The 27,524-nt window shown below is 38.6% G+C and overlaps 1 protein-coding gene across 2 annotated transcripts in view; it reads right to left on the bottom strand.

The window, feature by feature from the left end:
* HS3ST5 (heparan sulfate-glucosamine 3-sulfotransferase 5) overlaps positions 1-27,524 on the bottom strand; it is a 188,895-nt gene that overhangs the window by 16,057 nt on the left and 145,314 nt on the right. The window lies entirely within an intron of this gene.

Raw genomic sequence — 27,524 nt, 5'->3', positions numbered from 1 at the left:
ATAAAGTTAAACTAGTTCTGTTTGTCTATGAAAAAATGGGTCCTAAAGGGTCCAGCTTACAAATTGTGTAGTTATCAGAGCGAGTGACATCTTACGAGTGTCTCAACGGGTGCAAGAGTTGATCTAATAATGAAAAAAAGAATACTCACAAATAATTTATGTGTCATATGGTGGGGGAAAAGAAGAGTGAATAATTTATTTGGTCAATATTATTCAATCATCAATAGAACTGGTAGAATTATTTATAAATTTACTTATGAATAATTTATTCATCAATTGATGGTAGGAGGAAATTAATGAAGTAAGCAATATTCAAATAACACTCAACAGGCTCTCAGAGGCAGACAGAACAGTCAGGGAGGAACTGGGAAAATGGAATCCTTTTGTCAGCATCATGACAGCCTGTGCACGATCACAGGGAATCACGAGAGGGCAGCTGACCCATAGTCACTTCTGTAGCTTGCTGACAATGGTGACCTTCTTTCTCATTTACCCACCCAGGGCAACAGATTTGCAAAGGTACCCTGAGAGCACTGTGTGGTTCTTTACATCTTTGATGGTGGTGGGAAACTGTGTGGAAATTCTTGCTCTGGTGCTCCACTGGCTCCTGCTGTGATTGCTCGAGCCAGATGCTGCTTGCTCTGACATAGGCCAGCAGAGGCTGGGGGGCCACCTCAGCCTTTCAGCAGCTTGAAACTTTTCATGTAGCTGAGAAGTGTGCTGGGCTCTGCTTGTGTACACAAAGTAGGAGACAGAGGGTTTCTCTCAGGAAGACACAGGACACTGTCCCCTGTTTCTAGACAAAAAAATGAAAATCCAAAGACATTTTAGAGAAAAAAAAAAATCTTGGTTGTGTAACTGAATTGTACTGTGCCAGAAAATATGTAACAAAATGTTGACATGCAGAGTTGAAAATAACCCTCTTGCCCACCATGTGTCTTCAGAATACGACCTCACATGGCTGCGACCATCAAAATCATTTCAAGGCAAATCTTATCTGAATGTGATTTTTAGACTTCTTTAATTTAGTAACATCTTTCAAATGTGACTGTGAGAGAGGGAGATTTCTTGCTATGCAATGGACCTAGAAATATCCCACTACCTTCAGATAGCATCCACCGGTTTGCTTTGACTTCGCTGTGCTACCATTGAATGAATCTCTAACAAATCCAGTCTGAACATTAACCAAGAACCACAACAGAATAATTTTAATACAAATTACCCAAAAATGGTTTTTGTTGTGTTATAATCTCACATTGTAATAGCTGTCATAAAAATACTTTGTGAGTAGAAGGGGTTTTTTTCTGTTTTCAATATATTAAGTTTAATGGCACATATATGTGCAGTTTGGGATAACAGATGCCCTTTATGAATAGATTAAGTGGAGGAATCAGCTGGTTTATGTTCTCCTTTCAACTCTCACCAGGATTTTTCCACTCTGTTCCTTTGTTAACTATAAACTGTTAAGTACTGAAAATCAAAAAATGAGGGAAAGTTTATGAATTATAGAGTCACAGAGTTTGTTAGTGCTCTGTGCTTATACTCTTGAGAGCCACTGGAGGAAGGGCTTTGAGCAATTTCCAAATTTTCAAATTTCTCTATGTCTTTATCTCATTCAGCTTTTGATATGATGCATACATTATTTATCAGGACTATCATTATTTTGTTAGCTCGTGTTGTCCTCTGGCACCATATCTGCACAATGATATTCATTTTGCATTTGCAATTACTAAACTTAAAAGAAAACAGTTAATTCTTCCTCTATTCAGCTCTCTTGTTTCGTAAAATGATGTAGGAAGGACCAAGGTGTGGACAGAATTTCATTTTGACCTTGAACTCTAATTACTGTTTTCATTCTTCCATTTCACCAGAAGATGTAAAAAAAGTTAATGTAAGAAATATTTCTATATTTCTTTCTCTCTCTCTCTCTCTTTTTCTTTAGGTGTGAAGAACAGATAGGAAATAAATTTTTCCACATCATAAATTCTCCATCAGAGCTTAGTGAATTATGTGCTATGCTAGTTAAGTTCAGAGAAAGACTTTTTTTTAATATACTTTAAGTCTGTCTACAGCTAGTTAATTTTTGAGGCCATCTCATACCTTCCCAGTTGTAATAGCATCTGAATGGAACACCTCAATTACTTCGCCTTACAGCGTGTAAGAGAGAAACTAGTCTTTTTCCACACCCAAACGTACAATATATTCTTAAGCAAATGTTCGTTATGATTGACTTCCTCCTGCTTTATTTCCATACCACGCTTACATCTCTTCCTGCCATCTCTCACCCTGCACTGCTGATGCAATTACCAAGTAGCAGGCTACCAGGAAGATTTCCATTTCACAATATATACAGGTAGCTTTACACTTAAAAGAATGTGTTAAAGAACTGGAACCAGATTATAGGTTAGCCTGGTGGAAAACTTTATCCTCACTGTTTAGTACAAGAGCAGACTCAGTTATACTGGTCCAAAATAATTTCCCCTCTGCTGGAAAGCACCAATGCAGCGCATCCCTCTCCTGCCCCTTCCACGGGTTCCTTGACTGAAACTCTCTTGCAAAAAAGGAGGAAGAAGATATTCTAGTGGGAGTGGGCTTGTGGTCATTTCTGTCCAGCTGTGGTTCACTTTGTGCAAAGAAGACCTGGTGACATCTGCTTAATAATCCACGTCTGTGAGTTGGTAACCATACTGAACAGCTGGCTGTGAAAGACTGTAATGGAGCTGCCTGTGCTTCAGAGCAGTGACACATTCCCACCTGAGGTCCCAGGCGGCATGGAGGATGGATGGCAGTGCCACACTCCTTCCCCTGTGCTGAGAGCCACTCAGACAAACAATTCTTGAGAATGGCAGGCACTTTTACTCTTCTGTGTTTGATTAAATTTAATGTATTTAGTATGGGACTGATCACAACTAAGAATCCAAGTGGGTGTGATGTGAGTGTTCATGTTGTTGTGATCAACAGAATGAGACTTCAGGAGAGTGTTGTATGAGATAGAGCATCTCTTACCTCCAAGTTAATGGTCCTAATGTTGTCTATTTAATAGTTGCCTAACAGACTGCAGTTGTAGACATGACTTAATGTTGTATTAGGTGAGGTAAATAAGTCACTAAATTCTGTTTTATAAGATACATGTATATATTAGGTAAAAAATGTACAACGGAGCTGAAGTTTAATATATGCAGAGAACCTTGTTTTCCATTGTAATGCATGCTTCTATCTTTCCCCCTGGTAGGAATACTTTTTTTTGGCTCTGAAAGATGTTAGTTCAGTGTCCCCACCAGCTAAATCTACCTTCAAAAAATCTGCCAAAATAGTATCAGCAATAGCAGGTTTATCAAACTGTCCCATATCAGAGGAACCTGTCCCATAGTCTTGCTGTAACACCAGGAGCAAAATGTTTAGGCAAGTACAGGTGTCCTATTGACTCTTTGCTGTGGGGTGATTGCTCCCCACTAATCTCTGATTCATCCCAGATGTGCGTTGGTAGGAATCCCATCCAAGGTGTCAGGCTCCTGCCCAATCTGCCCACACTCCCAGGCCACCAGGGACAAACTATATAGCTGGTTCCTCTGCTGCCAAGTCCAGTCTAGTAAGACCCAGTGAGGGAGAATTTCCCTGCACCTGCCCACCTTGAGATTCCTAGGGGCTCCCTGTGCTATTTATATATAAGGGTTGTGGATCTATGCAGGGATCCTTAGGCTAGTATTACTTAAAACTGGCACATCATTCTGCCTAGTTTACCCCAAAAGGTGCCATTCCACATCAGTTTACACAACGCCCAGCTTCAGGCTTTATTCACACAGTTGTGTGAAGAACAGGGCTGACTAAAAAGAAACCAATACTCCATGTACATTCACACTCCTTGTCCTAAATCCTCACAGCTCTATCAGGATATGTTGGAGAAACCAGATGTAGAACTATGAATGTGTTTGTACCCTTTGATGCACCAGGCAAAAAAATAAGGAAAAAAAATCTCTTTTATCTCTAGGACTTCTAACAGTTTCTTTCCATCTATAAAAATAACAAATACTTGCTTTCAAATTAAGTCTGTCAGCTGAACATTAATGAAATACTGAAAAATGACTAGTATTTAGTTTGCAGCATAAAGGTAAAACAAAGGAAAATTAAGCCATCCACTCAATTGTATCCTGTCAGTGAGAGAGTGCTCTGCACAGAGTTGAGTATCCTGCTCCTTCTGAGGTCACTGAAGGAGCCAGCCCTGGCACATGGAGCCTCTGTAAAGATATAAACACTATATCTGTTATTGCAGCCTCTGTAAAGATATGAATGTTACACAACAAGAACAGCTGCCAGGCTTATCCCTTGAACAAACAGAAGATAATGCAATTGAGTTTGCTTTTGGCCAAGGAAGGTCTGGCTTAATACTTTAGACAGAAATATGGATCAGATGTTTGATACCAGCTTTATACCTGGAATTCTAGAGCAGGCTCTAGCCGCTCTCTTGCTGCATTCCTACACGTTTCCGGCAGTGCCTCAGCATCCAAGCCTTGATGGTTGCAATGCTGTGAGAATGCCGCAGTCCCTCCTGCTTGTAGCTGTCTCTCAGGTTGCAACTTTGAAAAGACAAACTCATTCCACTGACAACTTCTTCCTTTGTTCAGGGTTACCATTTTCTTCTACCAAAGCCTTCCCTTTCCAGATAACAGAACTAATGGAGCTAAGATATCTGCTGTGACTCAGAGTGCTTTGAGCTGCACCAACTATCTGCTTATAGGAAGGCAGATCGGTTTCAAATTCCTATACAAGAACAATCTTATTATTATTGCTACTTAATAGTAGGCAAGGGCACAGACCCATTCCAGATCAAACTAAGTTCCAATCAAAAAATGTCAAATGTGATTTTTAATTGATTGCATTTTAAAATCAATCAGTCCGGTTGTGTGTGTTTTTTCACAAGATCCAACATCTTACTGGTGCTTGCCTTTTTCGGGAGACTGAGATTGAAACAGAACTGTGTTTTTGTCTTTGTTTTTGCTTTTTTTTTGTTTGCTTGCTTTTTATTTTGTTTTGGGTTTTTGTTGTTGTTGTTGTTTTCTGTTTTTTTTGTTTGTTTTGTTTTTGTTTTTGTTTTGTTGTTGTTTTTTGTGGGTTTTTTGTTTGGTTTGTTTTGTTTTTTTCTTTGTCTTTTTTTTTAATGGCATCGATTTTTTTAAAGGAAGATACATTTAAATTAAAATTTTACAGTGATATTTGCAAGCTCGTGTTCCTCTGGATGTTTATTACGAAGCTATGTGGAAAAAAAGATGCTCTATGGGCTTACTATCTCCCAAAAGGCCAGATGAAGTTAAAATGAACCTCTGTGCCTGCTAGCATGTACAGACCCCATGGGCCTCCTAAACTCCTGCTCAGCAAAAGCTGCTTCACATTGAGAAAACAAAATATCATTGTCTTTCTTCAGAATTGCAGATTAAGTTTTCCCTGGTTCCCCCTTTCTGAGAATCAGACTCCAGCATAACATATATGGGTGCTAAAGAGCCGAGATGGCTGGTGAAGTTTTAATAACATCAGCACTCCAGTCAAGTGCAGCACGATACAATAAAATTTGTTCACCCTCACCCCTTCTGTGTGTTACACCCATAGTTTAATTAGGGCTTCTGGCTTTCCTCTTGCCCAGCTTTCAGGGAATTGTTGAATAGCAGGTACCTACAATTGGCTAAGAACATTCATAATTAGAAAGTTGCATTCTATGTTGCACCTTGATTCAGAGTGTGACACAAACTCTTGAGAAGTTACAATAGTATAACTAATAACATTGGAGTTAAATCTTTAATGCTACAGGGAACAGCTATTGCAAAAGTCTAAGTTTCCAAACTCCTGAGCTCTAGGTAGCTCATGACTGTATTTCAAGAAGAGGTTAGTAAGGAAAGAATACAATATAGACCAAGCACTCCATATTATGAAGGATGAATGAAGGCATCCCAAATAATAATAATTTTGGATCAGGGGAAGTCAATACATGACAAATGCAACACTGATACAGGTAAATCTGTTGCTGAGTGAGCCTTTGGAAAAACAGGTCAATATTAAACCAGTCATTCATTAATATGGAATAACCATAAAAATGATGGGGTTCAGTATCAGAACACAAATATTTTGGATAAAGACACATTATACTTTTAGTAAAAAACCCCCAAATCTACATGTCATTGAGACTGAACAATCAAATTTATGTCTCAGGCACAAAAAATATCAAACTCTTTGGGACTTACCTGAGGGAAAGAGTGTCTTACACTGGTATGTACAATAACAGAGAGGTCTTCTCTACTTGGGACCCCAAACAGATGTCCTTGTCTACAATATACGTTATTTTTTCTATCATTATTTCTCCATGTTCCCAAAACACAGTAAGTTGCTGAGGAATTACTATCTATCTCTTTCTTGCTATTTTCTTCTAAATATAAGGAAGGACAGAAACTGGCTTTGATGTGTTACGTTCCAGCATTCCTAATCAGGTGACATCTCTCTGCTGTGAGTTGAAGGCCATGCTCCCAAGAGACACTATGGTGCACACAGGTCTGTAACTTCAGTGCAGCTCCAAGACCCACCCTCCAGAATGCAATTTTCCTCTCTGAAGAACATACCTATCAGTCAATAACTGCCCTTCTCAATTCTTGCTTTTAGGAGAGGTGGAAAACTCATTATATTCTTCTTGCACTCTCTATGTTTTCTTTAACTTAATTATATTTGCCACTGTAAAAGACCTATTGATTAATTTAATAGGTCTTTTGTTCTTTCCACAGATTAACACCTTACTTTTCATTTTACTTTCATGTGCAATCTTCACTTCAGTCTATTTAGGCATTCTGAAAGCTTTATAGCATTTTTTTAAACTCTTCACTCTTTTGTCCCTTATGTATAACTCCGGGCAGGGGTGAAATCACAGCAGCACTCAGCAACTACCGACCACAAACAGACCCCTTTTCCCCCCTAGAGTGGTGTCTGGTGCAAAGATGACAAGTGCCAAAAGTACTTGTCACTCAGAAAGCTTGCATCACGATCGCTGGGCTAAAAGTTGACTGCAAACCCCAACGGAGCTGGGCAGGAATACATATAATTTTCCTTTTTCATTAGCAGAAAAATTCTGACACCACTTCTTGTCTCTCATCACTACTTTGGCTAGAGCCTTGGGAAGTCAGTCTTGGTGTGAAGGTGCAATAAAATACGAAGATTTCAGTGGAGGCAACAAGAAGACAACTAAAATACCAGTATGATAATCTGGTGAGCACAATGTCGGGGTAGGAAAAGCAGGATGCAATGCTTAACGATACAAGTATCTCCTCGGTCAGTGCCCTAAATGCCGAAAGTCTCACCAAACAATTTAATAGAGACAGAAATTTTGTTTCAGAGCCACATGGTGGAAAGCCATATTCCCCTATATATTAGCCTTAAACCATGACCTCGCAATGTGCACTGTTCACACTGAACTGAATATCCAGGCTTTTTTACAAATTCCCCATCTGCATGCAGCAATTTGTTTGTTGATGTTTAGACATGATTGACATAATTTGACAATCTGGCTTATTAGTTTGCTTTGTAACTATGTAAAACGTTGACAATGATTATCCCAGTTGACTGAGGACATGCTTCTTGTGACACAGTAAACAAATGTAGCAAAGGAGGTTTTTTCCAAATGATTGCTCCAACCCCCTAATGAGAATGCTAACTTATTTCATCAGGCTCGCACTACACTGAGCGACTTAATGAATCCTCAAGTCACACAGCTCCATCTCTTGAGCCTGAGGTACAGTAGCTAGAATTGTTTGCCTATGGACTTTTCTCCCATTTTTAGCAGCATGCTGCATTATAATGAACCTATTTATTATACTGGCAGCAAAAAGACATTTCTTTGAAAAAAAAAAGTATTTCAGAGATTTGGTTTCAAAACCTACCAAACTCCTTAGAGGAGTGCTTCTTCCTATAAATCAGTGCCCCTTAATGGAAAGAACATGATGAAAGAATGAGTAATGGTAGGTAAAAAAATAAGGATAAATCAGCCTTCTCATTAACCTGCTTGCACAGTAAATTCTCTGAGCTCTGAAGGCCGGGATTTAAGACAGTTCCTCTAAATCAAAGGATTCTTATGAATCCTGTTCTCCAGCTCCCTTCTATAAGTTATGTTTGGGTAGTCAATGACCATTTGTAGGGGATGTTTTTCAGGTCTTCACAAATATCAGCATTGACTTATTTGGAGAAAATAACACATGGTGTTCCCAGGTGAAAAAATCATTACCTTAGTTTTGGTGCACCTAATTACAAGTCTCTATCATACTCACCATCTACCCTAACTATCTGGGGAATTGGCAGTGTTTAACAATGAAGAAAAGAGTGCTCCAGTGTCCAATTAAGGTTTTCTTTGAGGATTAATAAATCATGTCTCATCAGCCCCACTGACTCAGAGGTGTTAATCTTCACCTTATCACTCTAATCTTTAAGCCAAATTCTGCAGATCAAGAGCAGCAGAATGGTTGAGTTAATTGTTCTATTAGGCTGATGAAGTCTTTATACTCCTATCCAACCATACAGTATTCCCTGAATGTGTTTACGTGCTCCGTTACAGAGCAGAAAACACACAATAAAAAGACTGCTACAGCTATTTGGGATAGATGACCAGTAGCTTGGACTTTGCTCCATACTCAGCTCTTTTGCTAAAACTATGCTGCATTCACATACTGTAACAAGGTACTGAGAAGATGATAAACAGTCAAGAGAGGTTTTAGCAGTTGCAAAAGGAATTAAATCATGTAGTCAATAATGGAAAGAAGACTTAACAGTTATCTGCCCTGTAAACAATATCCTTGATTAGAAGGCATAAACAATACTGTTTTATTTAAGGGCAAGGATCCAGATGTTCCACTGTGAAGAGTTTTTCTCATTGACATGTCTAGACTAATCATGGAGAGCATGGCAAATTGAGTTAAAATATGCTCCTAAGCACTACAATAAATTAGAAATCACATTTTAACTTGTTCCCAGCCTACATTTATTTGCTCTTGTTTCTAAGTAATCAGGCAGGTTAAATTCTTTTGGCATGAACATTCACAAAAACTACTGAGTTTACATTAAAAATCCATTTCATAACCATTGCTTTTCAAGCAGTTCCCTCTCCTGATCTGAGTTAAGCAGGAAAGGAAATAGGAATTGATACCTTTCAGGGTCGCATACTTTGTGTCACTGAAAAAAGCAGGAGAAAGAGAGAGAGAGAGAGAGAGAGAGAGAGAGAGAGAGATGGGATCAAAGCTGGAATAATTTCATGGGGTAGGTAAAGGGAGGAGAGCTGAATTTCTGAAAGGCTTTTGAATGCTTTATTCCTATTCACACAATATTTCCTTCCCTCTATCTGTCTCTTTTTCTTCTAAACAAAACACAAAACTTTGCTTTCCCTCTCCTCACTCTGTCACACCACCAAAGCAATGGGACTCAAACTTTTCCCTCTTCCAGGTGTGAGAGACTAAGTAGTTTTTTTTAATTCAAGAGGACAGAAGCATGTGCTTGAAAGTTTTAAAAGAAGGTTAAAGAGTTGGGTTAGAGGAGAGGAAAATGAATAATGTTTTCTTTTCCTGTTTCTCTTTTCTCTAAAATGTGTCACACATGTTATTTTCTGAAACTCATGCACAGCCTCTTCTTTTATGCCTTGAATTCACTCCTGAATGTAACACCTGAACAAGCAAAGAAAACATTAAACAAGAGATTTGTTTATATGGTTTGTCATAGAGATTTCTCAGAGAAAGTGGAGCTCTTGGACAACCACTGTTTTATCCATATTATCATTTCCTTTCTTTTGCATATTGGAGATATTTCAAACAGATTCATTTAAAAATAAAAACAGATAAGCTATTATCATGTCTACCCCCTGTGTCCTGTTCTGAGAAATGGGACATATCATTATAATGACTTTAAAGCATTTAATCTGTAAAAAAGACAAGTGACTTACACATAAAAGTGTGAGTCTTATAAAGCACATAGATTGGATCATTTAAATGATTAATTTAACTAATACAGTTTTGAGATAAATTGATTTGCCTCTTTTCCTCTACTTAGCATTCTTTATTCCCTTCAACAATTTAGCATTCAACAAAATACTACCAGGCATACAGCATTCCCAAGGTCACTCTTCTAACCCTCCTTCAAGACCCCCATTAAAATCCTCTTCTAGAATAAGACTGTGAACAAAACAAAATTAATCTTCCCTTACCCTCCAGCCTAAGAGGATTCAAACTCACATATATCCCCTCCCAAGAGAATTGCAACCTCTTCATCTATGTGCTGGTGTCTTTTTGTATGCACATGCATATGTGGATACCCAGAGACAGAGAGATGGACAGAGCACTCTGAGCTGCTCCTAAGCAAGATCTTTTGTTTTACATTAAATGATTAAGAATTTTTTGAGCCAGAGAGCAGGACAGAGCATGACCATAGGGTAGCCATTAGGGTACTCATATGGGAAAGTGACATATTTTCTGCTCTTTGCTTCAAAGATTACTTGCTATTTAAACCCATGACTGCTCCGAGTCCTTCCCTCTGCCCTGTCTGGTGAAGCATGTGAACCCTCACCTTCCAGGTGGCTGGTTAGGTGAAGCAGGAAGACTACAAGGAAAAGAGATCTTGTTTGCTGCAGCTTGTGTCTGCATTGGGGCAGCTTCTGCTACTGAATGTGTGCCAGGTCATTATCTGGTCAGGTCACTGCCTCAATGAATACCCCAAAAAGTCAAACAGTGTCTCAGAAAGCTCAGGACTCAGGTACAACTGTGTTGCTTTTATGCTTTACTGGTGTTAGACTGGATTCTTTTCCCATGGGTTGAAGGAGATGCTAGAACTGGGACAGTGTTTTCCTTTGGACAGACTTAAAGAAAAGTGTTGGCACCTTAGGTAAGAATCCTAGCACAAACCAAAGATCCCTAGTCCTTAAAGCTGAATTCTCAAACAAGGCTACTCCCCATCAATTTTTCTAGCCATGCCATTTTACAGAGGTACCTTCAGAACATGTGTAAGGCTATGGTTAATTATTGCCAACAGCTAGGTCATTCGGATAGGTTATCGAGATTCTAGTCATTGCTCCAGAACAAATAATTAATCACACTGTGTGAATGAATGAATGAAAGAAATAAGAAGGAAAAGTGTGAAACACCATCGTGTCTGATACACAAAGAAGGCTTGACACCAAGCTGTAGGGCAGAGTTTGCAGTCAAGATTATCAAGAGAAAGGAGATGTTCGTCTGGCCAGAGGCAGATGCCTCTTTCCCATTCATTTCATTCCTGGCTAGTTCGCATGGCTTCCTGCATAGTTCCAAGGTGGAGCACCACACCAGGGAACTAGAAGTCCAGGACATGCTAGTTAAATCCTCTGCATATCAGTACCTGTGTTCTACATGCTTGAGCATCTAAGTGGGTCTAATTTACAGCTCTTCTCCTGTGTAATTCTTAAGATCTACAGAAGAAATAAGTGTTTCCAAAGTTGGCTAAAGTCACTGATATTTAATTGTTGTGTCCAGAATAGAGAAGTGTGAGACAGCACTGAAAATTTTGGTGGTAACAAAATAAAACCATTTATACAGAGAACATTATTGTGAGACAACTAAAATGTTTGGGAAGTAGTTAATGTCAGATTATTCCCATTCATACATTTTTAAAACAGATTTATAAAATGTATCCATTTCATAAGTGTTTTGCCTTTCATATTTCTTGTTAGTTTCTTTTGCTGTAGAATTCCACTGAGTGAATATCTCTGCACGTTATGTACAGAACATATCAGTGGAATAGTTTTATATCTTCACCTGTCTCCCTCTGCCTGAATTTTAACAATAATAAATCTGAATGGTCATAACACAAAATTGAAAGCAAGCTGCCTGACAAACCAGGCAGAATGCATGAACAACTCAGTATTGCCTTATTTTCCAGATTTGTGACAAATTGCATCTAGTTTATACAGAAGATGTTATTACACTCATGCTTCTTCAAAAAATCAAAAAAAGTTACTACATTATGGTTCTCATTCTGTTTGGCAACAAAACGTTAAAAAAAAAAAAAGAAGGAAAAAGAAAATAAAGGATCAAAAGCCTGTCTGACATGATCAAAAATAAAATGGGAGCCAACCATGTGTACATCTCTCACTGAATAACTTTCAGTTCATCAGCCCAAATAAGCAGGCATCCATTTATAACTCAGTTGCAGCCTCTAATAGAAGGCCAAATTCAATTTGTTGGAGTATTAAAAATGAACTTTCATTTTAATCAGCTGAATCTCATCAACATGAAATTGATCGGAGTACTTCCACACGCTTAATATGTTTGGAGTTGCACTTTTGATGTGCCAAGCATTTTGCTAGTTTGGGGCACTTTTTTCTGCCAGTAGCTGGAACTGCCATTTTGCTGCTGAGGTGCTTGGTTTGGTTCCCTCTACAGGTTACAATTTAATTTCTCCATTTATTTATTTTCAGTTTGAAATAGTTTTTTTGTCACCTCAGTAAGACTACAGTTGAGGTAAGGATTTTTTGTGACTAGATATAGATACAGGAGAAATGTTTTTTTTTCATGGAAAGAGGCCAGTAGAGATGGATGAATGGAGAGAAGGAAGCCACTACCATAGATGGGCCAATGTTTCTTCTGCCCAGGAAGCAAAGCTAGGAGCTGTGGAAGTACCCGAAGCCTTTAAAAGTGCCAGTAAAGTTAAAAAAAAACATCTATCATAGCCTGCCTCCACACAAAATACAACCCTCCCTTGTGGATTGCTGTTCATTCTTAGAAGATCAGAGCTGCAATGGGCTGTCTGCCACATCCTGTTGTCACCTCTAAGTGAGGTGTAAGCAACTAGTTGCCAGATTTGGTGGCACAGATTGAGAAAAACTTATCTTGGTTACAGAGAAGGAATTTTTGTCGGAGACCTGGAAGAATATTACTTGTTAAGAGTTAGAATATTACTTGTTAAGGTAGAAATTTTAGTTAAAAGGGCCTAGCTGCAGTTTACAATCTAATAGAAAAAGCTATAACATTGATTTTGAGCAGAGTGGTTATTGCAGTTTTCATCTGATTCTTCAGGGGAGAAAATATAGGCAAATGCTAGCTGTATTTTCCTAAACTACCTTGTGTGTCCCAGATAAGAATGGTGCAAACTCAACAAATAGTATATTTGGATTACCCTTCAGGGCTCACTCATTTCTCTTCTGCTAGCCTTCACTCAAAAGTGAGGCTTTTGTAGGTCTTCTACCTGAAAACTTCATCTTTCTAAAGGGAAATTCTTGCCAGGTCTACTCCAACTGAGTGCACACCTCTCTAGGGACAACAGGATGCCCTTTCTGCCCTTTCTTTGTCCTTGGCTCTCGCTGAGTATAATTTATATTGCTACACAAATCTATTGCAAGCAAAGATTTTTTTGAGAAAGATTTTGGTCTACTCTGCAACTATTAGACTGCAAGCTCAGCCCAGCAAATTTATCTTCTCCAACATTTGATTTCTTCTCTATCATTTCTTTTTCTACACCTAACAATTTTCTCAAAAAAACAAATTTTGTCAATAGCTGCTCTCAGCATGCTGTCCATATTACCCCAGTAAAAGAAGTAAATTTGATGTCTGGACATATAGTCTTGTGGAAAAGGGTCTTACTTCACTCACTGACAAGCCTAGAGGTATAGCTAACAGCATTTCCCAAGTGGGGTGGCCTTGCTTTAAAAAAAAAGAGAAGAAGAAAAAGAAAAAGTCAATATTGACTCTTGACACATTTTCATTTACATCACTGCATGGCTTTCAGTCTGGGCACAAATCAATAGGCAGCTTTTAACACTGCTCAACTAGTTTGTTCTATGTAAAAGAAGAGACATTTGCCTCAAGTGGCTTGTTTTTCCCTTTGGGCTCCAGGCAGACTCTCCACCACTAACAGTGTGTGATTCTTCGAAATGAAGTTGAGTTTGTTTGACTGCTCTTTCTGTGACTGATCAGAAGAGCTTGAACTGTAATATTAATCACACAATGTTTTCTTCATCACCACTTACAGTCAATTGACTTTGTACTTAGTGAAAGCGTCTCAAGCAGCCAACTCAATGTTACCAGAGGGCAAGAAGTCAATAGGAGAAAGAAAGATGTAGTTTCAAAACACACAGAACACAGCTTATGGAGCTGCTGACACACACACACACATCAGACACCTTATCACACTGGGGGTGCGCTGCTGTTGCATGTTTTTATTTGCATGATGAAGGCATCCACACAGCCTTTTGCTCAGCCTCCTCAGTTAACTGCAGCTTTTTCTTCAATCTCAGGTTTATGTGGAAAGTGTAGGGGCCAGGTAGTTTCTCCAAATTGCACTAGATTCAGCAACTATTTAGTTTCAATTTAACACTCTACATATTTCATCAGATAACTGATCCATGAAGTAGGGATCTTCTGTCTTAAGATATACTGATGACTGCTACTCAAATGCCAGGCATATGTCATGCTAATAATACTGCCCATATTCTTAACAAATACCAATTTACCTAAGGTATGATTAATGCTATTTTAATAGACACCACATCTTCATCATACATTGATTTTTGAATATAGAAGAGTGGGAGTCACTCAGATACTCAGAGGTACAGCATTATGAGCTTTGTTTCCTAGAGTCTCAGCACACCACCTCAGAGAATTTTTAGCTCATGAAGCCTCCACAGAAGTTTTCACACTAAAGACATGCATGCAATATTGAAAACAAGAGCCTAGAGGATTCATTTATTGCATGCAATACCTTAGAAATGTTCTTTTCTAGAAGCAGACTCTGTGTGAAGTTCAACATGCCATAAAATGGGCAATCATGTCTTTTCTATGGCACATTTTAGACACGCATGAGCAGAGTCTTCTCACTTGTATAAAGCATCTCGTTGACTGCCCTTATTGCTTTCATGGGGATTCTCCCTAAATAAAATGGATTCCTCAGTAGTGCGGAACTGATGCAACACCCAGCACAATGTTGTCTCCACTTCTCTGGGCTCTTTGGGATGAGGTCTCTAATTTTCTACATACATAGACACATTTAATATTAATATAATGTATAGTAAAAGATGACATGCTCATACTAAACAAGTTTGCTATCACTTTATTAAGCAAAAGCATTGGTTTCTTCTCTGTGAATGAACCAAGGTGGATAAATTTAGTCTCATTTGGATGAAACACACTGAGAATATTTTACTTTAGATAGATTTCCATAGAATGACTCACAGCTGTATGAAACAGCTGTCAATCTTAGACCATGCAAATCAATTTTGATTTAAACATCCAAGTTTTCTTGACATTTGTCTCTTATTAGCTTAGAGTTACAGGACAACATGTATTTCCTAACGGAAAAGAATCATAATCAGAATAAAGAAGGACTTTCAAGGACACTCACAGACAGTCAAGACTTTCTTTAAGTCTGTATTCTTATTCTGTTACAGGGTATTCAAACCAGGTTTTATCAAATCAGTGAAGGAAAAAGTAAAATTAACTCTCAATTCAAATGTATCCAAACATTAATCTGGAAATCAACTCTGAATACTAACAGTTTTACACCATTCTTTAGTCCTCAGTTCCTGATGTAAATACAGCATCCACTTGTTCACAACTTTATCTCCTGACATTTGCAAAATAACAGGCAAAACTAAATTAATTGTTTAATTAAGAAGCATAAAATCGTATTTCTTATGAAACGGATCCATTTCGATACTGCGAACCAGTACCAGATACACAAAGCTTGTACCACTACTCACCGAAAAGCCCATTAAATGCCAAGTCTATGAGCAGGCTCCAGCTGTTCTGTACTGCTCCACCAGTTGGATTTGAGGTAAATTATCCCTGTAAGCCAGGGGTTACAAACGTAGGCAGTGCACAGACATAGTGGCCAGCTCTACGGAACAGCAGGAGGGTGAGGGATAAGGGCAGGACTGCTGGGAAGTCTATTCCGTTCCTATCAGATGACAAACAGTGCGCACACCAGAAAGGTTGCAATCAGGCTGACCAGCTCCCCCTACATCCCTTCTAAAATTCATCTGCTATTTAGCTGCAAAATGTGATCAGTATTTTCTTCCCCAAATCTGTAGCAGATATAAAATTTAGCACCCACTGGAAGAACAACTGAAGCTCCTGTGATTTCTTTTATAGGTCTCTGATACTATATACTTTCAAAATTCGTTCTGAATACCTATTACACCAAGTAACAAATGGATACTATATAGCTGTTGATAGTTGATACAAACATAAGAATTTCTGAGGTCTAAGATGAAAGATCACCAGAGTAATTTTAAATTTGGCTTTACTGTCAATTAAATAGGCTCATTCTAATTACTGAGGAATACACTAACACTGAAGATCTTTCGCCATGATAGAGGACCTTACCACTATCATTTCCCCATTGTATAGAGGCACAGATGGGATGGAAAGAGGGTTGAAGCATCTTGTCTGAGTTCATCTGTCAGACCAATGACCAAGAGATCAGAGAGCCAGCCATTGTTTCTACTGGATCTGTGAGAAAATCCCACTAACTCAAGAGCTGAAAGATCACTGGGGACAGCTGAGGGAAGTGATGGATATGTGGAGCTGGGTGTAGAAGATAGAGAGAGACTAGAATTGCCTTTTTAAAGCTTGCAGTTCTATTGGATTAAGCACAGCATGACAGACTGTGTTTCAGCTCTGACTGTTCTAGTTTAGCGGTACAGTCTAGCAGAGATAATACTAGGCAGGATTTCAGTGGCCTTGGGGTGAAAATAGATTGTTCTAAACCTCCTGTAACAGAGCCTAACACTGTCTCCCAGAGACCACACCATTGAAGTGCAGCATACGTTTAAGTGGACAGTCAGAGTTCAAACATATGCAGTCATGCTGGTATTTCACAAAGGACTCCATTTGGAATGAAAAAGAACATGAGGATAGGGCCATGGGAATTTTTCACCATCTGTGATAATAACTCAGAAAAAGCTTGGCATGCAATCTGCAAAAGAAAATTCTCTTTTGGGGATGTGATTCCAGCATTTACTTCCAGGATTCAAGTATTATATTTTTTTAACGCCTTATGATCATTCACGGAGGCAGATGATTTCTGTGCATGGCACAACTCTTTGAATGAGCTGCTAACTGGTGTAAAATATTTGGCACAATGTATTTTGGCCCAATACTCTCAAATGACCATACTTAGGCTGATTTCCAATACGATACTCCACTATAGATTGTCTGGTTCTTTCACATCACATTTTCTGAAGTGAGAGATTACAGGCTGATGTGACACAAAAAATTTTATATCAATTGATTTTTTGAGTATTTTTCTTTACACCTGTTTATATGCACAAAAGTTTAATAATTGTTAAGCAACAAATCTGTGCAGGTACACGTGAATTAAGACTACCAAAATTCATTACATTGTTAAAAATCCCAGAAATTGCCATTAGGAACAGGGATATTACCAGACTAAGCCAAACTGACATCTTGCCTAGGTGGTGGTTCTCTTTCTGCAGTCAGGGTAGGGCTGTGCAGGTTGGAAAGTTCAGCACAAGCAGCTGCCACCACCCCAAGCAGTGTCCAAACTATCCAATAAAACCTGCCTCTGGTACCTCCTGCTCCCTGATGCCACTGCCCCATCATAGGGTCTGCCTGACACTGTGCTAACTCCGCTGCCTCCAGGCATGCAGGGTCAGGACTATTTCCTCTGGATTCCAAAGTCTGCTGGCACTTTCCTTCTCCCTACTTCTCCTTGTCCCTGAAAATGAATGGAACAAAATGAGTAAGAAACAACATAGTGAAATATAACCAAAGTGTACATTTGTATAAGAACCTGCTTAATGAGGAAGTTAGTCCCTAACCCTCTCAATCAATGATTGGGTTGTGCTCAGGATATGGTACTTTTCTGCTAACACAGTTTAAAATTCTAATGTCAAATTTAATCCTATTCAGTTCATGTCCTCAATCATTTCTTTGGCAGCAAGATCCATTCACTAATCATTTATTCCTGAGTTGGTTTGGGCTTGTAACACACTAGTTATTAATTAGATTGGGTTCTGTATTCATTAATGGTGAAATGCAACTGAAAAAACATCCCCCACCTCAACCAGCCTAATTCCACTACAAATGTGAATGTGGATTGAAATGAAAGCCCTACAGTGCTGAGCAGTTCTGGCCTCAGTGGGAACATCAGAGAACCCAGGACAAAATCCTGCTCATGACTCATTCTCTGTTTTGGCTTTGTCTGAAGTTCAGAATTGCAACAACTCCTACCCTGAGACCATAGGGCAAGCAAGATACAACTAGAAGAAAAGTATTTGGGGAGCATCCTCTTTTCCTTTCTTTACAATCGTTAAACAAATCTCATCTTTCAAATTTTTGCAGTTGACTACAGTACATTATATTGGTGTTAGAAACAGGAGCACTTTGTGTGAAGCCATGGGCACTTTAAGGTTTAGGCAACATTGGACATTTGAGTTTTGTTGGCCTGGGTGTCTGGTTCTCATCACTGATGTCTGCCACTTGTTCCTCTCAAGCCAGGCTGGCACAGCACCCTTTCACAGCACTGTGCTACTTCCCTGTTTTGTGGCCCTGCATGTCAGGGTCAGCCTCAGGTACCAACAATCTCTGCTTTGCACAGAGCACCCTGGAGCAGGAGAAATAGTGCTGACCCTTGCTGCCCACAGGTGTGCACTCCTGGTATTTCCCTCCTCTTCCACTTGTGAGCAGCTGGCCCTCCAGTGAGATATTGCAGCCTTGTGCATGGAAAAAGGCAGATAGGAGAGATTTGCCTTTGAAAAGCCAAGCAAGTATCTTCCTATTTGTATTTAAAATCCTGGCACAGATGCATGATGGTAAGCAGGTCTACATGAGTGTTACAGGTAAGGACATAAATAGGTAACCAGATGCAAAGGCACAAATGAATGTTGCATATCCTATGTCTGCTGTGATATCTATGTCCTTTGTTATCAAGTAAAATGTACGAAGCAAAATAAGGATAACAAACGTCCCAGCATATTTACCCAGCAATGGAAACATCTATAAGGGGAACATATTGGGGTAATTTTAACATGCTTTTATGCAGAAAGATAGTTTTTAAAAGACACACAATTACCTGAAGTCTATACGGGTTTGGAACAATTAAAAGTCTGATGTTGATGAACAGGTCTCTGTAGAGTAGTGACAGAATTGCAATGGCATCTCTTCAGAGCCCAGGAACTAATAACAGTAGCTTTATTTCTTTTATGCTTCTCAGGTGTAAGAGATTAGGAGAACAATTTTCTTGCCACAAAGAGTACTAAGAATTACTGAGCACAATATTGCATCTTTATGCTGCTAAAAAATATTTTAAATAGCCCTCTGGAGATACAATTTAAGAGAGATGGATTTTCTACTAAAAGGTACACATACTTGCCATTACATAAGCATTTCTCCCTGTATATCCATAGCAGTGACACAGGACACATGTCACTGCATGCACACATGTCACTGTATGCACAATTTCTTCATGTTAAAGGTTGATATTTCACCATATGATAACACTACAAAGCAGAATGCACATGTTAAGTGCTAACATGTTAAAGCCATGAGGTGTCATTGCTATTGTGGTATCCCTCACTACATTTGGATTGCTAAATTAAGCAGTCCATAGCCTGCTCTGTAGCCTGCTCTCCGGCCTTAAAACAGTTTGCACCCAGAAGGCTAAATACTCTTTAAATCGGAGTGACCACAACTGTTTTGCTTACAGCCTCCTGAATAGTACTGGAACATTGGGTTAGGAAATTCTAGGTGGCATGAAGCAAAGTGCACATCAGGGAGCATGCTATCTATTAGTGAACAATCCCAGGATAGTGTTTTAGCCTCTGCTTTACTGTCTTACTGGTGTGGGTGCAGTCCTCTGTATTTCTGATCCTGAGGCTGTTCTGCTCCATACAGCCTGGTGTTCCTGCTGGTGCTGCTGCCTGTTCTCAGGATACCTCTGGTTTCATGCCTTGAAAGGCTTCCTTGCAAGGTTGGGATGCATCAAGTCTGTTTGTCCCATCCAGAAGATTGCTTTTCTCTCCCCAGAAAAGCTACTCTTAATGAGAGAATGCTGGGGGTGTGCAGGTCCTGGGAGAAGGAAAAGCAGTGTACTGAAACAGGAAAGCTAATATATTGGAGATAAACATTTCCACGATCATATTGTGCTAAAGAACTCCCAGTGAGCTAAACATCTTGGACCTTTACTGAGATCAGATTATCTAGGGACTGGGACAAGTGGGAAGAAGAAAAAGAAATGGGCTTTTCATCCACTCATTTCTTGCCTGAAGAAGTTATACAATGATTACCTGTTACTACAACACTCATCACTTTTTGACATTGATTTAGTGAAAGACTCATGCTGTGTTGCCTGACAGTAACTTTTACGCAGATGGTTACTTGGTGTAGGGGCACCAGGTATTTATATTCATCATCTAAGCATAAATATACGTAAACCAGATCCTTTGAAAAAACAAGGCTATGATTTTGCAATATTACTGCTCCACAAAATATAATTTCTCCTGTCTTTAGCAGGTGTAGGAACAAACTTGTTGAGGGTCATCAAATATATTTCTATAAGAAATAAATTTGTGAAAGTCAAGGATCATTTTAGTTGAGTTATTGAGTCATACTCTAGGAAGGAAAGATTGAAGTGATGTGTTAGCTTGTGTTTCTCCCATGCACTTTTTGGCGAAGTGTCCAGTCTGCTTTTGAAAAGCTCTTAACAGATTTGCCCAGGCGTTCCTGAGGAAGATGCAGACAATTACCTGTTGTTATCAATTTCTTGCCACAGTCTCAATCCAGACATGGATATTTTTAAAAGTAAGGTGCATGTAAAACAGCTGTTTTATCTTGTATACCCTAGTTCTTATAAAACTAATGTTGTATCTGCAATTGTTACTGTTCATGCAGCCACTGCCCATTCCAGGCAAAGATTTTTTTTTTGTCATCAATATTGTGATTAGCTATTTACAGGGTTCTGTGAATGTAGACTTGTAGAAAATATAGAATCACAGAATCATAGAGGTATAGAATCATTTAGGTTGGAAAAGACTTAAAATCATGGAGTCCCAATGTTAACCCAGCACTGTCAAGTCCACCACTAAACCATGTCTCTAAGTGTCATGTCTACACATCTTTTAGATACCTCTGGGGATGGTGACTCAGCTAGTTCTCTGGGCAGCCTGTTCCAATGCTTGACAACCCTCTACATGAAGGAATTTCCCTAATGTCCGATCTAACTGGCAAAACTTAAGGTCATTTTCTGTTGTCCTAACATGATACGGTCCTTGTCTGTAGAATGATAGAAATGAGGCACCATTCCCTTCATATCGACAGTAAACCTCGCAACCCGATCTCATTATCATGAAGTTACCAAACTATCAGATATACATAGAAAGGTGCTACCAGCACTGTCACAGCAGGAATTCCTATTTCTCTTGACAGCCTTTGCCAAGAGCAGAGCGTGTGTACGGGAGGCAACAGAAGAAGCTCTACCAGCAGCACCCTGTGCTCCGTAGTTTCCTACTTTGCTTTTTCCTTGGTGCACAAGGGTGCCACTTTCTTTTGCCTGTGACAAGGAAAACAACTCCTCCAAACAGACTTACTATGCTATTTTTACACAATAGTGCCTGCAACTTCTGTCTTCCCCTAAGCTCCTGAAATTGCAACTGGTGCCAGAATTTGGAAATTTGCTCTAAACAAATTAGGTATCCAGTTTCTACTGTCCTTCTTTCTTTAAGGTACTGTCGCTCTCAGTGAGAGCAAATGATCCTCCATCCCTCTATTGCTAGGATCTCAGTGAGTCCCAGGCTGTCATTGCCTTGCAGCCGACCTTAAAGGCAGCTGGAACAGGCACGCTCACATCAGCAAGTGCAGAATTTAGCCCACAGCTTTGAATTTTCAGAAGACAGCTGTTTTCTAGGAAAGATATTTTGATAAATTAGTGTGTGGTGGGAGGGTGAGATTAGGATTTGTGATGTATCAGATTCTCAGATTTTCCTCTGTGAAAAGTAGGGAGGTCACAATGGACTTCATATATGTACATATATACACAAACATATATGAAGAAAGATCTGTATATATTTTAAAAATATTTGCTTAAAAAATTATATTTGCTTCTATTGAATTCTGGAGACACATCATTCCTATTTCATGTCAAGATCTATTACAAAAATATCATTGAATGAGGATATATAATAATATTTTTTAGCAGATAGCAGTACTTAGAAACACAAGAAAATATTCCTAAATTTAGTTTTAAGTGACTTCAATATGTGCTACTTTCTTCTTAATCTCTCATGTCATTTAAAATGCTACATCTTTAAAAAATATATATCTTACTAGAAAATAACGTAGCAGAATTAGCTTCTGCTAACACAATGACAAGACAGGTATTTGTTTTCTACTATCAGTCTTCAGGTTCATACTTACTGCTCACCTTTTATCTTCTGCCTCCCTCCCCTTAACTATTTTCCCCTGTACTTTCTGACACAACATGTGCTTACACTAATTGAACATCTAAATCACAGTAAAAAATTTATATGTTGTAGGCTCTACCTTCAAAAATACCAAATATCACTAGTTGAAATGACAAAAGATGTGGAGACAAGGGAGGAAAAAAAGTATCTTAATAACAGAGCAAGGAAACCTTTTCCTAATCTGATAGAACTGTGACCATTTGGATAGAACAGATTATTTGGATAAAATACAGCTAAAGAAATAAGGTTTTTTCTCAGAAATTTAGCAGAAAAAATATTCTACAAGGTATAGCTTCATTTGAATCACACCTGTTGCCCTTACAAGCACAAAATTTCTGTTTTTTTCAGCAAGAGCTGATTTTTCTTCTCTATCTCACCTTCATCTTTTTATGGTGCATTTGATAATATTCAGTGATTAAATTTTTTTATAAAACCTCATTTCCTAGATCCATGAGTATAAAGAGGAGAAACAGAATGGAAAAAAAAATTAACCAGCTTTAATGGCTGTGGAAAATCGCTTGCAAACATTATTGATGTGTTGCCCAAAAGGTAAGCTCAAAGCTGATAGAAAGCCAATTTTTTTCAATATTTTTAAGCAATGTCATGATTTTTGTGGCCTAACTAGGTATTCTGGCTGACCATGCTGAGTCCAAGTAAATCCAGTGCGAGAAGGCAGCTACTGAGCAGGGTAGGACTGTGAAAGGCTTGTGGTGGTGCTTTTGAGGGCATAAGAGAAGGCTTTAAAACCTCTTCCTTGGTCCTGGTGCCCAAGGGTATGTCTCCAGTGCACATCTGAGAGACCACAGGACAGGTGAGATAGAGCAGTCCATTGGAAGGCACCCCACAAAAGACAAACCTGCAAAGCACTGGCATCATGACGATGCTAAGCAACAGCACTTTGGGCAGCATCAGTCAGCTTGATGCCACTGGCTTAGTTGCTTAATCTTTTGAGGATGACTGAGGGAAGTATAAGTTCTCTTTTAGTTCTCTGTTGACAGATCCATAGTTAAATTTAAAATAAATAAATTGGTGACAGCACCTGACATCATTAGCTTGTTAATGCAAGTTCTATCCTCTGGCACCAGTATTATCTTTGACTATTATATATTCTGGCTGAAAAAAAAAAAGTACAGAGCTGTATAAAATAAGATAAAAAGGGGAATAACACAATAGGATGTACATTAGCAGAGAAGGATGGTCATTGAATTTAAGATACTTCATTAGGACTCAGGACATCCAAGTCTAGTTTCCCCTTTGCTTAATGTCTGTTTACCGATGGAGAAGTGATTAAGTATATCTGTGCCCCAGCACCATATCTTAAAATATTTCCTTTCTCTATTTCATCTAATTACATTCAAACTATTCAAGTCAGGGGCTTTTTCTAGCTATGTACAATGATTAACATGAAAAGATGTGTTATACTGAGTGCATTGGCTACATAGGCACTAGTAAATTAAATACTGATACCTATATCTTTAATAATATTAACCTCTAATAGTGTTCACATATGCCTTTAAATGATGCTTAATATAAAACAATATTGTCACAGTCTACATAAGTCATATATAAGATGAAATATTGTCATAAGGCTGTATAGTATACTCATACCTTTTTGTGCATTGCATATAACTACATTATATATGTATAAAATTGTGTATTAAATTAAGAATATGGAACAATGTACCTTACTCCTTTTTCCTGGCTCAAGGTGCAGAACTAGCTGTCTAGCCCTTTCACTTTTAAGTTTTGTAAGAATTGAGAGTTTATCTCATTCCAGAATGTAAGCCAGGATAATTAACTGCATATTATTAATTCTACATGTGTTACTCTCATTTGTATTGTTTGTTTAGAATTGTATTTTATCTTTTAATATTTATTAATCTAATGAAAAAATTTCTTTCAGTAAGATAGTGCTGGACATAAAAGGAATATGTTTCTCCTTTTTGTTAAATTAGGCTTTGATTTACACACAATTACAACAATTCTCTCTTTGATATAAATAAACCCACAGTGGTTGCTAGGAAGATATTGTTGGAGCTCCACATCGAACTTTGTGCAGTCATTTGGGGAAAGAACTGAAGTGATTTTCTGCCCCCTAAAAGTGTGTTCTGATACTTCTCCTACTTCTGGAAAAGACTGTGTAGTGGTATGGATTTGATTAGGTCATCTCTTTTCTTTTGAGTCAGGGACAGCGAAAATAATTAATGACTAATCACTTCAGGTTACTGTTTTTTACACTGAGGCTATTACAGAACCAATTAAAAAAGTCATACAAAAAACTATATAGATGTGATTAGGTTATAATGCTAATGTAGGGAATTGTGTATAGATAATTATTCTGCAGTACAGATAATTTCAACAAAGACTAATCAGAAGACATATAAAACACCTAAGAATCACAATTTTGTCTGAATTCCTTTTAAATGTCATTTAAAAAGCTGAGATATATTGTGACTTTTTAAACAAATATGCTGGGCTTTTTTTTTCCTTGCCTTTCACAACCTTGTCATGTAGCTTTTATAGAAGCTCAGTTCACACTACATTCCTACATTAATCACAGCTGGGGTGTAATTCAAAGCAGCTTTGGACCTTCTCTAAATTCCACCACCCAGTTTTCTAAGGACTAACCCGGAACTGCAGACACCACAGCACAGACCATAGCTCACCTGATGGAGGGAATCACACCTCTGCATCAGGAGCTGCTGAAAGAGACTTGGAAGCCAGCAATAATGACACACTAGCAGCAGCCCAGACGCAAAAGGGAAAATGGCAGACTGTAAATTGAGGTAGTGCTATGCCACCCTTTGTGTTTGATTTCTAGGAATGGAGAGAAGGTTGGAACAAACTTGTTTATAGTGTTCTTATCAAATATGGCCACTGTGCTAACATCACATTTTGAAATGCAGAAGAAAAGTGCTTGTCATGTGTATGTGACTCCTCTTGACTTCCTGCATCATATCTCCTTCTCCCCTCCCTTGTCACCTCTCCTGAGTCCTCTCCTCTGCAGCTGTGTTCAGAATAGGTTCTGCATCTCCCTGCCACCAACTCATATCTTATCTCCAAACATATGACTCAGTACGACATCTCCTTCTCTTTTTCATTATTTATATCATGTGCCCTACACAAAGTTGTGTTACTCAGTTCAGAAAAACCCCGTTGCAATTCAATCCACATCAAAGCAGCCAGTTTGTCAGCTTCCATCACCTAAAAGCTCTATATTCACTGCCTGACCTCCCTGAGCATATCTGCTACTTTCCTGCCTTCTGCCACATAAAAAACCCCAACACTGCTGCCATGCTCCTTGCAAGGAATTGACTGATTTGATATATAAATTGTCTGTCGTCTTCCCTTTTTTCAGTGTCTGCTGACTATTTAGCTGTCTTCTCTTAGTGTGCTTGTTCCTCAGGGCAGAAACACTGCTCAGAAATCATTTAGCTTTAGAAGTGCTTAAGTAATGATTACTAACTTCATTGTGTGGCTGCACAAGGCAACATCTATAGTTTCTACTTGATTCCAAAATGCATTTTTAGATAAGTCCTTGAAATGTTTCAAATAACAACATTTTCACAGCAAATGATGCCCTGTACATGAAATAAAACCTTTGAAATAAAACCTTTTAAAAACTGCTTCTTAGGATCTGTTAATCAATGGACATGTCCTATATAAGGACAATTTTAAACATTCTTAGCATCAGCCAAGCCGCTGTGAGCTCAACAATGTTGCCACATCCTGCTTCTTGAAGTGTCCAACTGGAAATCCTTTTCTGGATGAGCACAGGCTGTAGTCTGAATGGCTTCTGAGAGAGAAATGAGTTGCAGGATGAAATACAGTAGCAACCTAATAAATGCATAGAAAATTGCAGTCTTCTATCTTCCTAAGGTCATCCAAAAAGATAAATTCTAAATGTAATTAAGCCTTGATTTGACCCATTTCATGGACTTTATCTTTCAGTAATTTTTTCAGTCTTAATTAGTATTTAGCATTTATGCAAGTCTGTGTGATTTAAGATGCTGAATGATATATGAGTTCAACAGAGTCCCCAGCTGAAGGACAAGTATTTTAGTGAATGTGAGACTTGACCCAAAGGCTATTTGCAGCAGTTTGTCATTTAGTACAGGGAAGGTTAGGTAGGTTACAGTGATATATGATCTTTCGTGTTCCGAACCTAACAGCAAAGTTGAGCTGCTCCTATGACTTTCATTAACTGCATGCAGCTCTTTCCATATACACACTGAAGACGTGACAACCTTTCTCCCCATGACTGAAAGAAAAGTGAAAACTTCTGATAGGTTTGGTCAGTCCATCAAAACTCCATGGTCAGTCCACGAAAGCCTGAATGCAAATTTTTGCTGAGTTTATTTTGCACTCATTCATATACTAAGGGGGAGAGAGGAGAAGTCTTGGCGATTGCTCCATGTGGAGCCCTGCCAGCACGCTGCATTAAACAGTCACCCTGGTGTAGAAGCAGCCCGGGGAACGTCAGTGCAAAACAGCACCTGCAAGTGTTCTGCAAATGGCATGGGGCTATGGAGGGGATGCAGAAAGGATGTAAATGGAAAAAATACAATGACAAATAGCTAGGAGTCATGGGCAGGCAATACATATAGGTAAGCTTTTGTGCTTAAGAGGACAAGTTAGTGGAACAATTCTTCTCTTCCTTTCATTTATGCATAAGAATTGGAGCTGTTAAAATTTCACAGAATGAGAAATGGGCATTTTTTCTTAACAAACAGTATTTTGAAAAATATTACTTTATTTTTTTTGCATTGTTTGTCATTTTTCTCTTCAATATTTTTCACCAGAAGACTAACAAAAAAAAAAAAAAAGAAAGAAAATCTGGAAGATACTTATTTTCCTCTAGCCAGCTGGACAGATACCAACAAAACCAAATAAACAATCAAATCAAGAGGCAATTCATAATATAGTTTATAATCACATTTTCATCAATAATGCTCCTGTTTTTACTGAAAATCTTTTCAGTTGAAAAATTTCCAGCAAACTCTAAGCATAACATCGAAGGTCTGATTCTCCCTCTAGGCTGTGAAACCTTATGTGAAACTCAAGTTGCTTTGCA

The sequence above is a fragment of the Pipra filicauda genome, unplaced genomic scaffold (assembly GCF_003945595.2).
Source record: "Pipra filicauda isolate LSUMZ 115617 unplaced genomic scaffold, ASM394559v2 scaffold106_size2291244_pilon, whole genome shotgun sequence".
NCBI lineage: Eukaryota > Metazoa > Chordata > Aves > Passeriformes > Pipridae > Pipra > Pipra filicauda.
The sequence above is the reverse complement of the archived record's forward strand: the minus strand, read 5'-3'. Positions and strand labels throughout refer to the sequence as shown.